The sequence below is a fragment of the Anomaloglossus baeobatrachus genome, chromosome 7, assembly GCF_048569485.1.
Source record: "Anomaloglossus baeobatrachus isolate aAnoBae1 chromosome 7, aAnoBae1.hap1, whole genome shotgun sequence".
Classification (NCBI taxonomy): Eukaryota; Metazoa; Chordata; class Amphibia; order Anura; family Aromobatidae; genus Anomaloglossus; species Anomaloglossus baeobatrachus.
This window is the reverse complement of record NC_134359.1, coordinates 274,313,215-274,330,279: the sequence shown is the minus strand read 5'-3', so window position 1 is coordinate 274,330,279 and position 17,065 is coordinate 274,313,215. Positions and strand designations below refer to the sequence as shown.

Genomic DNA, 17,065 nt, shown 5'->3' with positions numbered 1-17,065 from the left:
GTATAATAATGCAGCCTCTCCAGGCCTCCATGTATAATAATGCAGCCTCTCCAGGCCTCCATGTATAATAATGCAGCCTCTCCAGGCCTCCATGTATAATAATGCAGCCTCCCCAGGCCTCCATGTATAGTAATGCAGCCTCCCCAGGCCTCCATGTATAGTAATGCAGCCTCCCCAGGCCTCCATGTATAGTAATGCAGCCTCCCCAGGCCTCCATGTATAGTAATGCAGCCTCCCCAGGCCTCCATGTATAATGCAGCCTCTCCAGGCCTCCATGTATAATGCAGCCTTCCCAAGCCTCTGGCCACCGTGTACTCACTAATTTATATTAAAAACAAAAAAACAATTATCGCTCTCTCTTCCTTCCACTGCTGCTCGTCCTCCCCTTTCCTCGTTCTCCCGGTGCTGCGGTCGGCGTCCTCCCGTCCAGCGCTATGTGGACTCAACACAGCAGTCGCACGGGAGTGATGTCACCGCGCAGGCACAGGGGGAGAATGATGATGTAGAGCGCGACACCAGCCACGCTATGCTTCATCATTACTGTGCGCGGTGACGGGGGAGTCGCCGCAGCCGCTGACACCAGGCAGGGGGCCCTGGTGCCGCCGCCGACACCAGGCAGGGGGGCCTGGTGTCGGCGACAGCACCGGGTCATATTGCGGCCACGTGGTCTGTGACAGATCAGTGCAGCTCCTCTCTCAATGACAGGAGCTGGATGCTGATCTGCCTGGCGGACGCCAGGCCCCTAACCTCCCAGGCCCGGTTGCAATGGCGACTGCTGCGACCGCGGTAGTTACGCCTCTGGCTGTGAGGCTGGGTTGAGGGGCTGTGAGGCTGGGTTGAGGGGCTGTGAGGCTGGGTTGAGGGGCTGTGAGGCTGGGTTGAGGGGCTGTGAGGCTGGGTTGAGGGGCTGTGAGGCTGGGGTGAGGGGCTGTGAGGCTGGGGTGAGGGGCTGTGAGGCTGGGGTGAGGGGCTGTGAGGCTGGGGTGAGAGGCTGTGAGGCTGGTTTGAGGGGGCTGTGAGGCTGGGGTGAAGGGCTTTGGTGAGGGGATGTGAGGCTGGGGTGAGGGGCTTTGGTGAGAGGCTTTGAGGCCGGGGTGAGGGGCTGTGAGGCTGTAAATATGTAATACACTATGTAATATAGATTACATTAGATTACAAATATATATATATATATATATTACAGGCATACACACTATGTAATAAACTATGTAAGTGACAAAAAACAGTTTTCAACAAAAACATACTAAATAACATTTGTGCAGTCTATGAATTTGTTCTAAGAAATAGAATTGCCTCCTTCATAGATGGCCTCAAATTTGACCTATTGATTTTAAGGCTAGAGAACAACCTCTCTTCACTAACTTCGGTTGAAGGCAAAGCCGTAACCACATGGGCAACATCTCTAACAATTTCCGGGTTTTAAAGGGAACCTGTCACCAGTTTGTTGGTGTATAAGCTGCGGCCACCACCACCGGGCTCCTATATACAGCATTCTAACATGCTGTATATAAGAGCCCAGGCCGCTGTGACAACATAAAAAACACTTACCTAACGGTTGCGCGGTTGGCCATATGGGCGTCTCTGTTGTCCGGTGCGGGTGCCTCCTCTTTCGGCCATCTTCGTCCTCTTTCTAAAGCCTGCGTGCATGACGCGTCTACGTCGTACACACTCACGAGTCCTGCGAAGGCGCACTATAATACTTTGATCTGCCCTGCTCAGGGCAGATCAAAGTGCGCCTACTCAGAACCCGAATGCCGGCGAGTGTGTATGATGTCGGATGCGTCATGCACCGCGGCTTCAGAAGATGAAAGACGAAGATGTCCGAAAGAGGCGGCGCTGGCATCAGACAATGGAGACGCCCATATGGCCAACCGCGTCACCGTTAGGTAAGTATTTATAAACTGTTTTTTATGTTCTCACAGCGGCCTGGGCTCTTCTATACAGCATGTTAGAATGTTGTATATAAGAGCCCGGCGGTGGTGGCCGCAGCTTATAGGGCAAAAAAGTGGTGACAGGTTCCCTTTAAGGAATTGTCTCATATACAGTCAGTTTTGATGAATGGTTGAATTTTTCTATTTCTTTGAGAGCAAGTGAAAAAGTTTGCTAAAATATGGTCAATCTGCTGCTATAGGAGACGGAGTGAAATCTTTTTCCTTGCGGCAATGCTTTGCCTGCTCCATGTCATCCAAATACTTGTCAAAGTTAAACTCATCTGATGAGGATGAAGATATGGTAGCAGTAGCACTGTCAGGACCCCAGTCCTCTTGCACCTGGCAGTCCTGTAGCCACTCATCCTAACTGCTACCTCTCAAAGCTTCTTTTCCTTTAGTAAGCTGTTGATCATCAAGCAGTATACGATGACTGGGGTCCACATAAACAGCTGCTATTTTCCAATAGGTGTGTCTTTCTCCGTTTCATTGAAGCAGAAATACCATCTGCGATTAAACCACCTGTTTGGGACAGGCAAAATAGCAAGGTCTTCCACTCCCTTATGAAAATGTCAGGAGTTAAATTCTCAGCTTGTAATTTTTTAGTCACGGTAAATGGGTGATAAAGCAATTGCTTCAATTCAGCCACCTGTGTCCTTTGTCCTTCATTTAGGGTTACCTGAGGGTTCACCATAGCTATAAGAAACTGTTTTAGTTCAAGCTATCGCTCAATCATTAAATAAGTGCTGCCCCACCGACTGGCTTTGACAATTGCTCCTTTCCCAGCACATCTCTTCAAGATGGAATCAATTTTAGGGGTTCTGGCAGGAATAACCAATTTCCTCACTTTTCCAATCAGATTTCCAGCATGCCCCTCTTGCAAACTATCTCTTATTGCCAGCTGCAGCGTGTGCACAACACAGCGCATGGGATGAATATGAAAGTGTTTTGAAGCAGCTTCAACAAGATCATCTAATCCTAAAGTATCATTTTGCTGTTCTTCTGTTGTAATATCTGTTTGTTCCTCAGTTACATGAACAGCGGTGTGGCTCTATCTCACACATACTGAATCCTAAATGTTCTAGCTGTTCATTACACTCATTCATCAGTGTAATTGTACTTATCATGTTTGAAGCATTGTCCGTTACAATAGCAAGAACCTGTTCTTTTTCGAGTTCGTAATCTTGCAGAACGTTTTCCACTAAGGCCTGGAGAAACTGGCTGGTGTGATGAGCTTTACTATCTGTTACTGCCAGTGTCATGGTAACAATTTCTTTGTTGTCACAAACATATCGAACATTGATGACAAAATAATTCACTCTGTGACGTGTGCAGGCATCCATTTTAAGAAACATGAGGTGTCTTTTGAGTCTTTTTAAGATCTTCCTTTTGTTTAAGGGCTTCTTCAATCACTAATTTTCTAATACTTTCTCTTTCCAGAGAAACGCCAAGTTTGTGGGCCATTTCTTCATTAAGAGCTGTAAAAGCTGGTTGTGCAAATAATGATAATGGTACACTGTCCTTCACAAGAAGCTGTATGAGCTGTCTTTTAAACATCTGCTGTCATTGTTACAGTAACTTTGTAACTTCCAAAATATCTTGTTAATAATGTTCGAGATGTTCTTTCCTCCACCTTTGGCAGGAAGTGCTGGGCACTGGTTTCTTGGTGCTGCTGTTATCTTTCTCAATCACGGCTTTGAAAATGTCTGGGTGGAAGCGTTGTAAATGTCTTTTTAGATTGGAAGCTCTTGTAGGAGCATTCTTATCACTGTCTGAGTATGCACTGATTTTGGCATCATAGCATTTGTTTTCATCTGGGTCACTTGTCACTGGGTCACATTGACACAAAATATTTTTCATCTTGAGTCACTGTGAAATGCTCAAATACAGCTGACTTCATAGGGAGCTTCTTAGACATTTTGTAATCATATAAATTAACTCTCAAAATAATTTTTTCCTATAAAAAAATAATTTATATTATAATTCCAGCAACAACAGGGAACCATGTACAGTGGGGAAAATAAGTATTTGATACATTAACAATTTTGAAAGTTTTCCCACCTACAAAGAATGGAGAGGTCTATAATTGTACACTTCACCTGTGAGAGACAGAATCTAAAAAAATCCTATAAATATTTGCATTTTATTGCATGAAAAAATACGTCTTTGATACAATAGAAAAACAGAACTTAATATTTGGGACAGAAACCTTTGTTTGCAATTTCAGAGGTCAGACGTTTCCTGTGGATTCTGTTTCTCTCAGTTGAAGTGTACATAAGAAAAATTTCAAACCTCTCCATTCTTTGTAGGTGGGAATCGACAGTGTATCAAATACTTGTTTTCCCCACTGTATAATTTTAGATAGAAATAAAACAAACTTTGCATAAATCAATAGTACAGATGACAAATATAGTTTGTAAAATATGTCATTATATACTTTACTTTGAATTTCCAATCTCAGGCTTTTCTTAGGTACAGCTCACCAAGGCTATGTGCCCACGCTGCGGATTTACCGCGGATTTTGCCGCGGATTTGCCGCGGATTTACCGCGGATTTGCCGAAAATCTGCAGCAGCACTTCCAAGCCATTTCAATGGCATTTTGGAAATGCTGTGCCCATGCTGCGGATTTTTCCGCGGCGGATTTGCCGCGGATTTTGATCCGGAAAAATCTGCAGCATGTCAATTATTGTTGCGGATTTTGGTGCGGGTTTTTCCCAGGGAAGTCAATGCAAGGTGTAAAATCCGCAAGAAATCCGCAGGTCTGTTCCCACAGGCTCTTTTTCCTGCGGATTTGGTGCGGATCTCGCAAACAAATCCGCAGGAAGTGATGTAGGATAGTTCAGGAAGAGGAAGTTTCACCATTTTGTAGTGTAGAGTAGTGGCAGTGTAGTCGTGTTGTGTCCGGACTCTGGATTGCCAGCTAAAAGCAGCTAGTTACAGACTGCTTGCTTTTAGCTGGCAAAACAGGATCCCAGCTCTTTTTTCACAATTCTTTTCTAAAAAAAAAAAAAAAAAAGTGCTCCGCTGTATTTTCACTGTCCAGCCCGATGCAAGCAAGCAACTGAGGGCTGTGCTTCTCAGCGGGATAAGGCTGAAGCATTCTCTGCCCCTCCCGCTGAGAAAAACAGTCCTCAGCTGCCCCTGAAAATGGCGGCTCCGTTGTGAAGCGCCATTCTCAGGTGCTGTACCGAGGCTCATCCAGCTGCCCTGATGCATTTGGCTGGCTGGGTAATATAAGGGGTTAATGCCAGTTTTCTGCAAACTGGCTCTAAGCCCGAGGTTCATAATGTCATGCCTGTGTAGACACGGCCATTATGAACCTCCGTTTGGTAATAAAGAAAAGAAAACACTTTTTGAAAAATTTTATTTGAAATAAAAACACACATACACATCCCTGATTCCCATCTTTATTACTCCCTGAATCCCCCGACGATAATCCATGACAGCTCCGATGTGCAGTCATGTGACCCGGGCGCTGACGTCAGCCGGTCACAGCAGCCGTCAGTGTACGAGATGCTGCAAAGCTCTCTTCCGTCTGCTGGGACCGGCTGACGTCCGTGCCCGGGTCAGATGAGTGCACATCGGAGCCTGGCACATCAGCTGGTCGGTGTGCAGTCAGCTGACCCGCCTGCGCTCGCGAATTAAGTCAGCTGACGATGTGCAGTCATGTGACCCGGGCACGGACGTCAGCCGGTCCCAGCAGCCGTCAGTGTACGAGATGCTGCAAAGCTCTCTTCCGTCTGCTGGGACCGGCTGACGTCCGTGCCCGGGTCAGATGAGTGCACATCGGCCGACTATTCAGCTGTCGGTGTGCACTCAGCTGACCCGCCTGCGCTCGCGAATTAAGTCAGCTGACCGGCTGACTTCTGTGCCCGGGTCAGCTGATGCTGTCAAGTCAGCTGACCCGAGCTCAGCTATGAACTGAGCTGACCCGGCCAGTGAGTTCTGCCGCTCCCAGCAGCCGGCAGAGAGCTTTCCTGTGATATTGTCCTGGATTAACCTCTGAGGCTTGGGAGTAATAAAGATGGGAATCAGGGATGTGTGTGTGTTTTTCTTTCAATTAAAATTTTTAATAAAGGTGTTGTGTTTTCTTTATTACCAAATGGAGGTTCATAATGGCCGTGTCTACACAGGCATGACATTATGAACCTCGGGCTTAGTGCCAGTTTGCAGAAAACTGGCATTAACCCCGTATTACCTAGCCAGCCAAATGCATCAGGGCAGCTGGATGAGCCTCGGTACAGCACCTGAGAATGGCGCTTCACAACGGAGCCGCCATTTTCAGGGGCAGCTGAGGACTGTTTTTCTCAGCGGGAGGGGCAGAGAATGCTTCAGCCTTATCCCGCTGAGAAGCACAGCCCTCAGTTGCTTGCTTGCATCGGGCTGGACAGTGAAAATACAGCGGAGCACATTTTTTTTTTTTTTTTTAAATAACAGTGAAAGGGAACATGGGACCACATTTTTTGGCTATAAGCTGCGGCCACCACCACTGGGTTATTATATACAGCCTGTTAGAATGTAAGAGCCCAGTGGTGTTGGCAGAGCCCAGTGGTGTTGGCCGCAGCTTTTCTGTATAAGCACACTGTGAGACTGCTAACAAAATGGATAATGGAGAAAAAAGGAGGGTTGGGACAGGAAATGACACAAAGAGACTTTTTTTTGCCTTCAAAACAGTCAAAGCTTTATTCAAAAACACATTGGACAAAATCCGCATCAAAATCCGCATCAAAATCCGCAACGAAATCCGCGTCAAATCCGCAGCTATGCTAAGGTGCGCATTCTGGGGGAAAGCTGCGGATTTTGAGGCAGAAAAATCCGCAGGTACATTCTACCGTGGACACATAGCCCAAATGTTTCACATCAGATTGCTTCAGTCTATAAAGAGGGGAGGAGGGAGGGAACAAGTTTGTTGTGTATCATACTCCAGGAGCAAAGAAACTGATAACAGAGCTAATAACTTGATGTTTTGGCTTCTATACCTATATAAGCCCTCATCAATCCTATTGCTGTATTTTCCCTGTATATTGTATGTATATTGTATAGAAGCTATCCTCCCAAAAGTACATGAGCTCATAGAAAAAACAATCATCCAGCATATAGAGAGAACATACAGTATACTGGACTATTGCTTTATGCACAGTTTATTGAAAATTTAAATATGCTTTAAGAAGTAATGACCTTAATCTTGTTATCCTGTTCAGTCTAGCAATTCTGAGATGAGTGCAGCCTTCCTTCCTTCTGAGTGTGTTTACCTTTAACCCTTGCCTGTAGAGGAGGAGCTTCACTGGTGCTCAAGTGCAGCACAGACTTATCTCAGCTAAGACAAAGCCTAGATCTTCAGGCTACATACATTCACACACAGCGTTTTTGCGGATCCGTTTTTTTTTTGCACTAACTCTGGGCATCCCAACAAAGTCAATGGGTATCATGATATGACATTCAGACACAGCGTTTTGTGGGGATCCGTTTTTTGGCTCAAAAATGGATCCTCACAAAGAGTGAGCATGTCAGTTTGTGGTGTTTTTCTAATCTGCTTTTGCTATTGAAAACATCTATGAACTCAAATACCTTTCAGGTGATGCGTTTTTTTTAAAAAGCTGATCTGCTTTTGCAGCTGAAAAACGGATCCTTAAAAAACACAGCAAAAACGCTGTGTGTGAATGTAGCCTTAGATCAGGAATAGAACAGCCATTTATAGGACATTTCATAACTTTCCCAAATTCATATGAACAATATTCAGCATATTCTGCATTGCACTACTGTAGCCAATTTATTATATATTTTAGGAGTCGGAGTCGCTCCATTTTATACGGACTCCGACTCTACCAAAGTGAACCCTGACTGTGACTCCACGACTCCGACTCCACAGCCCTGCAGGACACTAGAGAGACATGAGGTAATAGAGGGACAGGAGACGAGAGAGAGACAGGAGGTAATAGAGGGATAGGAGACGAGAGAGAGACAGGAGGTAATAGAGCAGGGGCGGGGAACCTCTGGCCCGCGGGCCGCATGCAGCCCGCCATGACCTTTAATGCGGCCCCCGGGCAGATTCCCGGGGCTGGCAGTGCTCCGGCCACCGTTGTGGTCTTGCCGGCCCTTTAAGTCTTCACATGCGCTGCTTGCATGCACCAATGAGCTCTTTCGCTGGCAGTAGCCAGCGTGCTCAGGACTGACTTTGTGGGCGGGTTTAGCGTCCCACAGCAGCTTCACCATTTCCAGCATTGTGCCGCCCGCTCTCCACCCCTTCTCCCGTGCAGTGTGCTCCAATCAGTGCAGTGTGCCACCTGCTCTCTTCCCCTTCTTCGCTGCAGCGTGCCCCCTGCAGTGCTGTGTGCAGACTCCCCAGCAATGTGGATCACCCCCACTGTTGAGTTCTCTCCAGTGCTCCGTACCACCCCAAGTGCAGTGTACCCCCTAGTGACGTCTGTGCTCTGCAAGTGCTGTCTGTGCCCCCCACTCTCCTCTTAGTGATGTCTGTGTGACGCCCCCCTTAGTGATGTCTGTGTGCCCCCCCCCTTAGTGATGTCTGTGTGCCCTCCCTTAGTGATGTCTGTGTGCCGCCACCTAGTGATGTCTGTGCCCCCCCTAGTGCTCTCTGTGCCCACCTAGTGATGTGTGTGCCCCCCCAGTGCCATCTGTGCCCCACAGCAATGCTTATGCCTCCCTGTGACCTAGTAATGTGTGTTCCCCAGCATCTCCTGTTATGTATATGCTCCCAGCCCTTCCTGTCATAGATATGCCCCAGCGTCTCCTGTGATGTGTATGCCCCAACCCCTCCTGTGATATATACATCACACACTGGGGTATATATACATCACATTGGAAATGCTGGGGCTGTATATATCACAGGAGGGGCTAGGGGCATATACCTCATAGGAGAGGCTGTGCGCATATACCTCACAGGAGGGGCTGGGCGGATATACATCAAAGGAGAGGCCGAAAGCATATACATCACAGGAGGGGGCTGGGGGCACATACATCACAGGAGGGGGCTGGGAGCATATACATGTCCCAGCTCCTCGTGTGATGTATGTGCCCCCAGTGTCTTCTGTGATGTATATACAGCAGTCCCAGCGTTTCCTATGTGATCTATATGCCAACAGCCACTTCAGTGATGTATGTGTCTCCTGTGATTTATATACACCAGTCCCTGTGTCTGTTGTGTGATGTATATAGTCTACCAATTTTATTATCACAAAGAGTTGCCTGCGCTCCAGACCGTGACAAACCTGGAAAGGAGAGAAGCAACATAAGTATCATCGAACATCACAGCCACACAAAAGAGAAGCAGCTCTGGCCACCACAATAGGGGTGAGTTAACTAACTGTTTGACCAAATATAGTTGGTTCATTTTCACATTGATAATTTTGTGCGGCCCCCCGAAGGTTGGGAGGAATTTCCAAATGGTCCCTGGCAGTAAAAAGGTTCCTCACCCCTGTAATAGAGGGACAGGAGACAAGAGAGAGAGACAGGTGGTAATAGAGGGACAGGAGACGAGAGAGAGACAGGAGGTAATAGAGGGACAGGAGACGAGAGAGAGACAGGAGACGAGAGAGAGACAGGAGGTAATAGAGGGACAGGAGACGAGAGAGAGAGACAGGAGGTAATAGAGGGACAGGAAACTTGAGACAAAATTAAAGAGCGAGAGACAGGAAGTAAAAGGTAAATTTCTGAATGTAGGTGGGAATATGGTGAATAATATTACATCAAAACAATCCCCAATTGCCCCTTCACGACATGGAGGTAATAGGAGACTACAGACTCTCCCTACAGGTCTCAACAGAGAGTTCAATTGTCCTGGGTGACATCTTTTCCAATTGATACGGTATATGATACTATTTACTCGATTTGCATCCATTTCCCCCCCACCCTGATCCCTATCTTTCCCTTTTCCCAGGTCTAATCTGGTTATTGGAGCCTTTTCGTTGCTTTATAGGTTTTGCTGCAATTTATCTTTTGTATAATTTCTTTTCTTTCTAATCTTCTCTTTTCTAATTTTTGTTATCTCCACTCTCTTTTCAGTACATATCTGCTCTTATATATACTTGTTCTTTAAATTGTCCTTCTTAGTCCTAACTTCAGCTATCTTTATTGTACACATATTGCCCCACTTCCGTCCTGTTGCTCCTCCTTTCTTGGCCGCACTTCCTGTGCTATTCCTTATACACATTCCATGCCCCACTTCCTGCTGCTCCAGCTTTGTCACTTCCAGTTAGCGCCCTTTTACACCCCTCCCCTCTCAGGCTGACACACACGGCTGAGCAGCACACACACACTGCCGAGCAGCACACACACTGCCATTCCTCTGAGGTAAGTGCATGATATTTGTGATATCTGGGACATGTGGTTTTTCTCAGTACCCGTTACTTATTGCAGTCTTTATATACTGATGGTCTCTTTCTATCTATACTTTTTGTTTGTTCTATTTCCCATGCTAGCCACTATATATATATATATATATATATATATATATATATATATATATATAAATAAGTATATATGTTTATAAGCCTGTCTGTGTATGTGTGGAATCCTGCCTATATATGTGCATCTGTATATAAGCCTTGACAAGCTTCAAAAGGAACCTGAAGACCCACCTCTTCCGACAAGCCTCCAACCTGAAATAACCCTCAGTCTGATGCAGCGCCGCACACTCAGCTCTACCCTCACCTATCCCTTGTAGATAACAGAGAGAGATAGCGGAGATGGGTTTTAAAAAACGCGCCAGAGATCCCAGATGTAAACTTGATCAATGTACACTTTATTTCAGCATAGGTCTACGCGTTTCAGGGGTCTCAGCCCCCTTCCTCAGGACCAGCAAGCACAAGATACATCAAATCTTTGATTTGATGTATCTTGTGCTTGCTGGTCCTGAGGAAGGGGGCTGAGACCCCTGAAACGCGTAGACCTATGCTGAAATAAAGTGTACATTGATCAAGTTTACATCTGGGATCTCTGGCGCGGTTTTTAAAACCCATCTCCGCTATCTCTCTCTGTTATCTGCCAATCGGGGTACTGCTGCCGTTGATCTACATATGCGGTTACAGGAGTTGTGCCTTTCACAACTCTAATAGGTGAGTAGGATTACTCTTATTACACCCCCTGTTTGTCAGGGTAAGACCCTATGCGCTTTTTCCCCACAGGTTTCTTGCTTATGTTTCACCTATCCCTTGTAGACTGTCAGCCCACGCGGGCAGGGACCTCTATCCTCCTGTACCTGTCTGTGTCTTGTATTGTTTATGATTATTGTACTTGCCGTTATGTATACCCCTTTCACATGTAAAGCGCCATGGAATTGATGGCGCTATAATAATAAATAATAATAAGGATGTATGCCTACTGTTAATGTCTCCCATGGCATGTATAAACACCAGTCTTTGTGTATCATGTGTGAGGTATACAACACAATATAGTATGGTGCTGGGTATATATAGTATATAATGTAGAGTTGTGTGTATATAGTGTAGAGATGTTTATATAGTTTGGTCCTGTGTATATATTGCGGAATCCACACTACAGTATATACACTGGCACATCTCTACACTATGTAGTATATACACAGCTCCACAGTATATAGTGTTGAGCTGTGTATATAATGGCTTGCAGCATATATTTTGGAGCTGAGTATATGTGTCCTGTCTTATATACATGGTGCAACTCTGAGTATCTGCATAGCTCTATATATATATATTATAAAATTTCTAGCTGTACTACCCAGCATTGCCCAGGATAGTAATTGTCTCTCTGGCGCTCTCCCTCTCTCTAAAGGTCCAGTCACACTAAGCAACTTACCAGCGATCCCAACAACGATAGGGATCGCTGGTAAGTTGCTAGGAGGTTGCTGGTGAGATGTCACACTGCGACGCTCCAGCGATCCCACCAGCAACCTGACCTGGCAGGGATCGCTGGAGCGTCGCTACACGAGTTGCTGGTGAGCTCACCAGCAACCAGTGACCAGCCCCCAGCGCCGCGTGGAAGATGCTGCACTTGGTAACTAAGGTAAATATCGGGTAACCAACCCGATATTTACCTTGGTTACCAGCGCACGGAGCTACACGTGCAGAGAGCAGGGAGCAGCGCACACTGAGCGCTGGCTCCCTGCTCTCCTAGTTACAGCACACATCGGGTTAATTACCCGATGTGTGCTGCAGCTACATGTGCACAGAGCAGGGAGCAGCGCACACCGCTTAGCGCTGGCTCCCTGCTCTCCTAGTTACAGCACACATTGGGTTAATTAACCCGATGTGTGCTGCAGCTAAATGTGCACAGAGCAGGAGCCGGCACTGACAGTGAGAGCGGCGGAGGCTGGTAACAAAGGTAAATATTGGGTAACCAAGGACAGGGCTTCTTGGTTACCCTATGTTTACTGTGGTTACCAGCCTCCGCAGAAGCCGGCTCCTGCTGCCTGCACATTTAGTTGTTGCTGTCTCGCTGTCACACACAGCGATCTGTGCTTCACAGCGGGATAGCAACAACTAAAAAATGGCCCAGGACATTCAGCAACAACCAACGACCTCACAGCAGGGGCCAGGTTGTTGCTGGATGTCACACACAGCAACATCGCTAGCAACGTCACAAAAGTTGTTCGTTAGCAGCGATGTTGCTTAGTGTGATGGGGCCTCAAGTCTCTGTCTCTCTATCTCTGTCTCTCTGTCTGTCTGTCTCTCTTTCTGTCCTATCTCTGTCTGTCCTGTCTCTATTTCTGTCTGTTTGTCTCTGTCTGTCTATCTCTGTCTCTCTCTGTCTGTTTGTCTCTGTCTAACTCTCTGTATCTCTCTGTATCTCTCTGTGTGTCTCTGTGTGTCTCTGTGTGTCTCTGTGTGTCTGTCTGCCTCTCTCTGTCTTTGTCTGTCTCGCTCTGTCTGTCTCGCTCTGTCTGTCTCGCTCTGTCTGTCTCGCTCTGTCTGCCTCGCTCTGTCTGCCTCGCTCTCTGTCTCGCTCTGTCTGTCTCGCTCTGTCTGTCGGGAGATAAGGTATGCACACCAGTGACTATGTAAGGGGAATACATGAAATAGCAGAAACTGCTGTGTGAATACTGACTTGAAAAATCCAATAGCTATATGTAAGAGTGAAAATGTGAAAAATGGAATCTGCATTACTGCCATGAACATATGAATCAAGAGAAATTTAGCTACTGAATTGATCAATGCAATAGAGCCCCAACACTACGCCAAAGTATTTCTCTACGTTGGGGTCCCTAGCTTGTGTGTATCCTCTCATGCAGTTAAAAAACTTACCGTGTATGGGAAGCTGAGACCCAGGCTATTTATGCGTATGATATGGATTGGCAATAGGTGTGGTTGGGGAGGGTTCACAAACGAAAAACTACTAACAAATAAGGAATAACGTTTGGAACACCATTCTAAGTCTGAACTGGGTGCAAAAACCTAAAAAAAATCCAATAGCTATATGTAAGAGTGAAAATGTGAAAAATGGAATCTGCATTACTGCCATTACTGTCACTCTTACATATAGCTATTGGATTTTTCAAGTCAGTATTCACACAGCAGTTTCTGCTATTTCATGTATTCCCCTTACATAGTCACTGGTGTGCATACCTTATCTCCCCATAGTGATGTTTTTTAGGTTTTTGCACCCAGTTCAGACTTAGAATGGTGTTCCAAACGTTATTCCTTATTTGTTAGTAGTTTTTCGTTTGTGAACCCTCCCCAACCACACCTATTGCAAATCCATATCATACGCATAAATAGCCTGGGTCTCAGCTTCCCATACACGGTAAGTTTTTTAACTGCATGAGAGGATACACACAAGCTAGGGACCCCAACGTAGAGAAATACTTTGGCGTAGTGTTGGGGCTCTATTGCATTGATCAATTCAGTAGCTAAATTTCTCTTGATTCATATGTTCATGGCAGTAATGCAGATTCCATTTTTCACATTTTCACTCTTACATATAGCTATTGGATTTTTCAAGTCAGTATTCACACAGCAGTTTCTGCTATTTCATGTATTCCCCTTACATAGTCACTGGTGTGCATACCTTATCTCCCCATAGTGATGTTTTTTAGGTTTTTGCACCCAGTTCAGACTTAGAATGGTGTTCCAAACGTTATTCCTTATTTGTCTCGCTCTGTCTGTCTTGCTCTCTGTCTGTCTTGCTCTCTGTCTGTCTTGCTCTCTGTCTGTCTCGCTCTCTGTCTGTCTCGCTCTCTGTCTGTCTCGCTCTCTGTCTGTCTCGCTCTCTGTCTGTCTGGCTCTCTGTGTCTGTCTGGCTCTCTGTGTCTGTCTGGCTCTCTGTGTCTGTCTGGCTCTCTGTGTCTGTCTGGCTCTCTGTGTCTGTCTGGCTCTCTGTGTCTGTCTGGCTCTCTGTGTCTGTCTGGCTCTCTTTCTCTCTCTTTGTCTATCTTTCTCTGCCTATCTCTGTCTCTCTTTCTGTTTCTGTCTGTCTCTTTCCCTGTCTACAGAAAAGCAAAATAGCAAAATCCACAGGGAAAATAGTTGCATATTGATTATTTGCGTATAAATCTAGGAGTCTAATGCACCATTGATAGCAACTTATTGACTAATATATATATATATATATATATATATATATATATATATATATATATATATATATATATATATATATATATATATATATATATATATATATATATATATATATATATATATATATATATATACACTGGACAGGTCACAATTGGAACAACCAAAATGAAAGCAAAAAGAAAAACGACCAGACGTCCTGATTGCAGGTGAAAAAAATATATATTTGATCAAATAAGCTTGATACACCATGTGATTAAAAACAACAAGAAAAACGGGTTACTGGCATAGTCACGGTCCTCAAAACATTGATGGCTATATAGGGTAGTCTGACATGGGTACCTTTGAAATTAATAATACATCCAGATAACGTATAGAAATAATAGATTTAAATAATGCAGGAACACTATCATCAAGTCAAGTCATCATATATATATATATATATATATATAATATATAGTATTCTGTATATTTTCTCTGAGATAAATTGGTATTTTTTTCACCTGCAATCAGGACGTCTGGTCGTTTTTCTTTTTGCTTTCATTTTGCATCTTTCCCTGTCTGTATGTCTTTTTCCCTGTCTGTCTCTTTCCCTGTCTGCCTCTTTCCCTGTCCGGCTGCCTCTTTCCCTGTCCGGCTGCCTCTTTCCCTGTCCGGCTGCCTCTTTCCCTGTCCGGCTGCCTCTTTTCCTGTCCGGCTGCCTCTTTCCCTGTCCGGCTGCCTCTTTCCTTGTTTGGCTGCTTGCCTTTTTCCCTGGCTGGCTGCCTGCCTCTTTCCCTGGCTAGCTGCCTGCCTCTTTCCCTGGCTGGCTGCCTGCCTCTTTCCCTGGCTGGCTGCCTGCCTCTTTCCCTGGCTGGCTGCCTGCCTCTTTCCCTGGCTGGCTGCCTGCCTCTTTCCCTGGCTGGCTGCCTGCCTCTTTTCCTGGCAAAATTTTTTTTATGTTCTACACAGTGGCCTGGGCTTTGATATACAGCATGTTAGAATGCTGTATATAAGAGCCCACTGGTGGTGGCCGCAGCTTATAGGCCCCAAAACTGGTGACAGGTTCCCTTTAAATACCTGTAGCTCCCAGCTCAATTGACTTTAATGTAAACAGGTTTTTTGGCGAATAACTGTAAAGCGCAGGGTTAAAATTTCCCCTCAAAATATAGTATGACGTTCCCTGAGTCAAATGAGGTATCTGTGTAAGATTTTGTGATTGTAATATATACTGTATATCATGCCAATACAAGTGTTATGGGTGCATGTGTAACATCGGACTGGTCTCGGTTGACATCCAAGGGCAGTGTAATGTATGCAGAGATGGAGAAAATGGAGAAATTAATCTCTCCATCTTCTCCGCTCCTCTGATCTGATTCCAGCATGTGAGAGAATCACATCACAGTGAATGATACTCTGCTCATGCTCGCAGCAAAGACTAAACCTAGTGTCATTAATATATCGTATCCAATGCTTTCTACTAGTGTGACCCCGATCTTATTCTGTATATACACACCACAGAGTATCACTTCTCCTGTCCTGTGTACTGGGTGTAATCCTCAGTATCTGTATTATTCTGTGTGCATGTGTAAGTGTGTGTATAATATAATATATATATAATACCGTATTTTTCGGACTATAAGACGCACCGGACCATAAGACGCACCCTGGTTTTAGAGGAGGAAAATAGGAAAATAGAATTTTAAGCAAAAAATGTGGTCATGACACGTTGTTATGGGGCGAGTATCTGCTGCTGACACTATTATGGGGGTAATGTTTCCAAATTCTCTACTAAGGTACCCCATCCTGGTAATGATCCCTCCTGCCTTGTGTATATATTGTCCCTCATCCTGGTATAGCCCCATCTTGCTATATACGCCATCATCCTGCTATATACGCCATCATCCTGCTATATACGCCATCATCCTGCTATATACGCCATCATCCTGCTCATACCCCCATAATCTGCTCATATACCCTCATCATCCTGCTCATATACCCCCATCATCCTGCTCATATATCCCCATCATCCTGCTCATATACCCCCCATCATCCTGCTCATATACCCCCATCATCCTGCTCATATACCCCCCATCATCCTGCTCATATACCCCATCATCCGGCTCATATGCCTCCATCATCCTGCTCATATACCCCATCATCCTGCTCATATACCCTTTCATCCTGCTCATATACCCCCATCATCCTGCTCATATACCCCCATCATCCTGCTCATATACCCCCATCATCCTGCTCATATACCCCCATCATCCTGCTCATATACCCCATCATCCTGCTCATATACCCCCATCATCCTGCTCATATACCCCCATCATCCTGCTCATATACCCCATCATCTGCTCATATACCCCCATCATCCTGCTCATATACCCCCATTATCCTGCTCATATACCCCCATCATCCTGCTCATATACCCCATTATCCTGCTCATATACCCCCATCATCCTGCTCATATACCCCCATCATCTGCTCATATACCCCCATCCTGCTATATGTCCTGCATCCTGTGGCACACAAAAGAAAAAGTTTACACTCACCTTTCCTCGCTGCACGCAGCATCGCTCCTCCTCTTGTCTGTGCCGGCAGCACTGTGTGGAGCCGGCCACGATCCCGGTAGCACCGCGATG

At 45.6% G+C, this 17,065-nt stretch overlaps 1 protein-coding gene across 2 annotated transcripts in view; it reads left to right on the top strand.

The window, feature by feature from the left end:
- The window catches only part of LOC142245455 (uncharacterized), a 144,228-nt gene that overhangs the window by 92,689 nt on the left and 34,474 nt on the right, over positions 1-17,065 (top strand). The window contains exon 1 of one of the 2 annotated variants that reach the window (XM_075318172.1): positions 10,155-10,239. The exons of the other annotated variant lie outside the window; for it this stretch is intronic. The gene's annotated coding sequence lies outside the window, so the exon portion shown is untranslated. Of the gene's footprint in view, positions 1-10,154; positions 10,240-17,065 lie in introns of those variants that run through there. 2 annotated transcript variants of the gene reach the window in all.